The following is a 6,694-nucleotide window of genomic DNA, read 5'->3' on the forward strand; positions in this document are numbered from 1 at the left end:
TGGATACTATATCTAAAAAGAATAGAAATGAGGAAGAGTGTGTGCAGGTCTATTTTCGTTAAGTTCTAGTACCATGGGTACCACGGGTACTTAGAGATAAACAAAAGTGTGTAATTTTTGGCATCTATCATTACTGAATAAATTATTTCTATGTAATATTTTGTATTAAAATAAAACAAGCTGCTCTAAACCAAGTTTTTGGATATATATATTTTGTGTACTAATTTCCCTTTTGCCTATGTGGTTTAGTTTCACTATCTGGAAAAATGAAAGTAATTAAAAATTTCAACAATTATAGAGGGACATTTCTAAGATTGATGCAAATACAAAATACTTTGCTAATTTTAATATATTCAGATACATGCTGAATAATTAAACTGTAAATTCTCTTTAATCATCTGTACATTGTGCTATTTTGATAATTAGATCTTTGTTCTTCGATACCATGGAATTGTCCCTGGAATAATGGCAACTCTATGCAAAATGCATCAAAATACTGCTCAGTCTTGTGACATTCCCATAATTGTTTGTGAATAATATCATTGGGATGCACAGCTCTGTTTAACAAAGTTATAAGATTTTATGTGGAGAACTAGTGGGGAACATACATCATGATCCTTACAACCACAATAAAACAATATTTAGTCTAGAAATAGAGTTTAAAATTAATCTTAGCTATAAGATTAACCTGGAATTAAAACAGAGTAGGATGTTCATTAAGAGCTTAAACTCATAATTAAGAAAATTAAATATATTCCAAACTCACAGACTATCCTTCCGAGTTATTTTCCACTCTTTTTACAACTGGTAACTATGAGTAAATACTACAGGTAAAGAATCTCCAGGATATTAAAAATGGGTTGGTAATCGACAGTAATGGGTTTCTGAGGGATGAATCAAATGGGGGATCCAGTTTCAGAGAATGATTGACTAGGTTATGGCGCGTTATTTAAAGTAAATAATCAGTCAGTGCCTTGGATTGATGACTTTCAACACACTGAAATATGTTGTATGGTGTGTTAGAAGAAGAGGCTACATTGACCAATCAAATATTTAGGGATGTGTGTTCCCGAACAATTACACATGTTCCCTACAGCAGGTGTACTTTGTTCCCAGCAGCATAATTAACAATAGCTCTACTTCCAACTTCCAGAATGCTACAGAAGAAAAAAAAAACTAAAGAGTATTACATATGAGCATAATGAACATATTGAACATCCAGAGTATTGTGACAATTAGGCATAAGTTTGATGATATTTATCTTATTATACATAATAACCAGTGTTATTGTTAGCCACAAAATTATAACAGTTGGTTAAAGGTGCTGAATTTTTAAAAATAACTTTCTGTTTCAATGTTCACAAAAGCTAACATTTCATATATTTTAATCTATATTCCCCAAGAGGAGTGACAAGAAGTGTAATGTTACATTGAGAGAGTAGCAAAGTTGTACACCTTTGGACAATTAAAACAGAGTCTCTCCAAGACAAATTTGGAGCCCAAAATTGCCAGACCAATTAAATCCACATGTTGAGATGCAAGGGAAGCCTTGGAAATAGAACACTTTTCTAGGACAATTTGTAGAGAAGGAACCAGAGGTACACATCTCGGATAAACATGAACATTTCTCTCTCTCTCTCTCTCTCTCTCTCTCTCTCTCTCTCTCTCTCTCTCTCTCTCTCTCTCTCTCTCTCTCTCTCTCTCTCTCATAATGCTGCCATTGAAGAGAAATTTGAAGACACATGCATTATTTCTGACGCTCATCCACTGCTGTCTCACCCTTCTCTATAACCTCTCCACCACTGCAGCCTAAATGTCCGCTCCACTGAAATCTCAACCCCATTCTCTACAGCCACATCATCCAACAGTCTCCCCTTTCTTCTAATGTCTCTGCAACCTCACAATTTGTTACCCTTGAGCACACTGTTGCAGCAACGGTGTCAACCCACATCCTTGAAGGTACTCCTCTTTTTCTCTGATTTTATACTTTGGCAGGTATGCTGACCAGGGACTGGTGTCTCTTGAAAACATGCCCAAAGTACATCAGATGCTAAATAGTATGACACCCTGGTTATGCTTTTTCCAAGATAGATTTGTTTGTGCTCTGGTAGCCCACAGTACTTTCAATATTCCCCATAAACATAATAATTCAAATGGATCTTTTCTTCTTTGAGTTTTTTATTCATTGTTCAACTTTCATATGCATGTGAGGTTATTGACTATTCTATGTACACCTTCAGTGAGCCACACTTTAGACCTCAAAGTGATATCCTTGCTGCTCAACTCTCTACTAGGGGGTAGCCCCTCTCACACCAAATGGATTTTTTCAAAGATATGTATTTAATTTTTTTTTACAAAACCACCTTTCCCCTTCAAAGTACTCTCCATTACACTCAATACATTTGTCAAATCTGCTATTCCATTCATAAAAAAACTCTTTTCAACTTATCTCCTTTGATGGCTGACAGCACCTCCCTTGTTTTTTTCTTCATCTCTTCTACATCAACAAATCGCTGTCCTTTCATGTCCCTCTTCATTTGAGGAAACCAGAAGTCTCATGGAGTGATTTCAGGTGAATCTGGTGCGTGAAGTAAGAGAAGTATGCTGCTTTTTGCCAAAAACTGGCACACTGAGATGGGTATGTGAACAAGTGCATTGTCATGGTGGTAAAACCAATCCCCCATCTGCCACAAATCAGGCCTTTTTTTGTTTCACACTGTTAAGCTATATTTTTAGAACCTCAAAATAGAAAGCTTTATTAACACTTTGACCTACTGGAACGTGTTCTAAATACACTATCCCGCTCACATCCAAAAAACCAAAGAGCACCATCTTGATCTTTGATTTCACTTGAATTTTTGTGGGGCAATGTGATGATGGCATCTTCCACTGACTCAATTAATGTTTGCTTTCAGGGTCTTAAGAATAGCATCATGTCTTGTCACCAGTAATGAACTTGGTGCGTGTGTGGGGTGGGGTCTGGGTCACCTCAGAGCTGTTCTTTCAAGGCATGGTATGTTTCCACTTGATGCTCTTTTTCATGTTCAGTCAGAACCCAAGACACAAATTTAGCCCAGACCCTTGTCATTCCCAAATCTTCCATTAAAATTCACTGAACTGAGCATTAAAATATCCACATAATTTTCCACCTCTTCAATGGTCCATCATTGGTCTTTGAGCACACATTCACTAATTTTTTGACATTTAACCATTGTGGAAGTTGATGGATGCCCACAATGAGGTTTGTCATCACTCGACATTTCACCTTTTTTGAAATAAGAAAAACACTTATACACATGAGTTTTTCCCATAGTGCTGTCCTTGTAAGCTGCGTTCAACATTACAACAGCTTCTGTGGCATTTTTTTTCTGAGCAGGATACAAAATTTTACATCTACACTCTGATTTCTTCAATTTGCCACCACAGAATAATGAGGTTTTAGAGAAAGCTCTCATAGAAAAAAAAAATCATTGTGACTAGCGGGAACCTTCCCAAGTGATGCCACTGGGTGCACCAACTCAGGGTGAGTTTTTTGATATTCACCTAGTGGGATAAATGCATAGTACGAAACCTCCATCCAGTGGAGCTTTTTTCAGTTTTTGGAGGGGACCACGTCATAAAGGGTTCCTATGCAACAGATTTACCCAATGCAATGCTTTGTTTGATTTATTGACTGCTGCTTCCATTGAACATTGATTGTAGATCCAAGCAAAATGAATTAATGACAACTTCTATCTTTCTGTGTTTATCCTGATGTTATTAATAGGCCCAGTTGTGAAGGGTTTGTTGTTATTTACATGGAGTTGAAGGCTATACTGAAGATTCCAATCCTAGATCATCATCAGCAAGTTCTCTGTGTCATCTTTACTTTCAGCAGGTAAGGCTGTATTATCTGAATATCACAGGTTGTTAATAAGCCTTCCTCCAATACTGATAACCTCATTCTTTTTTATATAGGCCAGGTTTACTTGACAAGTAAATCACACAGCATCCCCATTTTCTGTTCAAACAACTATCTCTTGGTCCATGTACAGATTCTGCATGAACATATGGAATGTTCTGGAATTCTCATTCTTTTCAAGACTGTCCATGATTTGTTGTGTTCCACACTTGTAAATATCATAGCATAGTCAATAAAACAAAAGTGAAAATCTTTCATGTATTCTCTGCTTTCAACCAATATGCTTCTGATATCAGCAATGGTGTCCCTCATGCCAAGTCTTCTTCTGAGTCCAGCTTGAATTTCTGATAGCTCCCTGTGATAGACTACTGCAGCCATTCTTCAATTAATTTGATCAAAACTTTACTTATATATGATAATAATGATATTGTTCAATAATCTCTATAGTCTGTGAGGTCACCTTTCTTTGGAATGGACACAAAATCTCTTTCAGCTAGTTGTTCAGGTAGCTGTATTCCAATTTATATTGGCATACACTGGAGAGTGCTGCCAATACTTCATCAGTTTATTGAAACATTTCAATTAATATTCCATTTATTCTTTGAAATTTTTTGGTCTTTTGCTAATGTCTCCAATGCAGCTGGGACTAATACCTTAAGTGCCATTAGTTCTTGATCATAAGCTACCTCTGAATGTCAACCAATTCTTTAGGGTTTATTGAGTCTATATATTCATTCCTTCTACAAACCTTCCATGCTTCCTGTATTATTCAATATTTTGTCTATAGAATCCATCAATTTTACAAATTGAGACTTGGATTTTATTCAGTTTTTTCAGGTTGAGGTATGCTGAATGTGATATTCCTTTTTGACTTTTTAAATATGCCAGAGCTTGGCATATTTAAGTACAATATTTAACTCTTCTCGAGTTGTCCTTTATAAGTTTCTGTTCAGCTACTTCATCATTTTTTCTATTTGCTTAATATACTCTGGGGTCCCATGAAACTTTGAGTCTCTTCTGACATCCATTTTGATATTTTTTCTTATCTTTTTAATGACCTTTTGATTTCTCTATTTATGATGATCTTGATGTCATTCAACAGCTCATCAAATACTCTGTAACTAGTGTTAAATGTATCAAATCTGTTCTTGAGATGTTCCCCAATTTCAGGTAGGAGAAACAGAAGGCTGAATTTTGCCGTTAGTGGACTTGTTTTCATTTTCTTTACATTCAATTTGAACTTGCATATTAACAATATTAGTTCTGTTCCGCAGTGATCGCTGACCATATCTTGGTTGCTAATTATTGAGTGTTTCCTTTGTCTCTTTCCACAGATGTAGTCAATTTGATTTCTGTGTATTCCATCTCATGAGGTCCATGTGTACAGTTGTCATTTATTTTGTTAACAAAGGTAATTGAAATGAAGACGTTGTTGGTCTTTCAAAATTTTATCATGCCATCTTGAGCTTCATTTCTATCACTAAGGTCATATTATCCAAATACTGTTCCTTCCTTTTCATTTCCATCTGTTAGACAGGATTCTCTAGAGAAAAAAAAACCAGAATGCTAATAATTATATATATATTTATACAGATAGATAGAAATATAACATAAGAAATAAACAGTTAATTCAATTATAAAACAGTACAAATGACTCAGTGCAACGCACTCCCGTGAGACAGTTGTGAGACACTGGCTGTCCTTCAAGTCTTGCAGGCCACCAGGTAGTCCTCTGTAGAGCAATTCAGGCTATCCAGGCACAGGCAGCAAACAGCAAGGCAGCTCACCAACTGTCAGTCAGATGACAGGGTCCGACAGTCCCCAGCTCAAGAGATGTAAATTCCAATGGTGTGGCAAAGCAGGTCTTGAAGGAACCTCAAATTACAGCGACACAGTCCACGGGTTAGGTGTCCCACAGGTAGTGTAGCTTGTGAACTGAGGCAAAGAACAAGCAAGGCAGCCGCACCTGGTCGGATGAGCAAAGATCACCATCTTTTGCATATTATTTACCAATTGTTATCAATGTATGTTGAGTGCATGTTTGATCAGTTTCAGAATAAAGTGGGACAGTTCTTTAATTTTTCCATCACTTGTTTTAATATTTCATGTGTAAATTTGAATATAATAATTGGACTACAGGACTCCCTTATAGGTGTAGAGATATTATCCTATTACAAACAGCATTCTGTTTCAAGATATATTTTTTCGTTTTTAAAAAATAGTTTTATTGTCATATACTTCATATGTCATATAATTCAATCATTCAAACATATAAAGTTTTGTGCACTCAAGATCACAATCACTTTCAGAATATTTGATTCTCAAATTCATCAGTGCCTCATTTCCCCTGTCCTCCCCGGCCATGTCCCTATCCAGTTACTTTATCTATAGAACTACCTATCCTGGATTTCATAGATAGAAAATCATACGAAGCAAACACAATTTACAAAGCAAAAAATGAAACAACAATTACTAGGCAAAGCATAGAAGAATCTCAATGAAAGAGAAAACAGAAAATATCAAAAAAAGGAAACAACTTTAAAATTGATCAAAAGGAAGAGCACAAAATGATCAAAAGGAAGAACAAATGATTGGGTATTGCATTTTAACTTAACTATATCCCCCCTAGTTGACTTTACAATACACTCTGTATGAAATAAAGGCTAATCACTTCACTTGACTATGGTCAGAGGATATTTACCAGAGGTATAATCCATATGGGAACTCTGAAAATGGATTTTTGGGTTTCCATTGTCACCAATAGCTTGCTGCAAACAGAGTGCTCACAATTTA

The sequence above is a fragment of the Tenrec ecaudatus genome, chromosome X (genome assembly GCF_050624435.1).
Source record: "Tenrec ecaudatus isolate mTenEca1 chromosome X, mTenEca1.hap1, whole genome shotgun sequence".
Taxonomy (NCBI): Eukaryota; Metazoa; Chordata; class Mammalia; order Afrosoricida; family Tenrecidae; genus Tenrec; species Tenrec ecaudatus.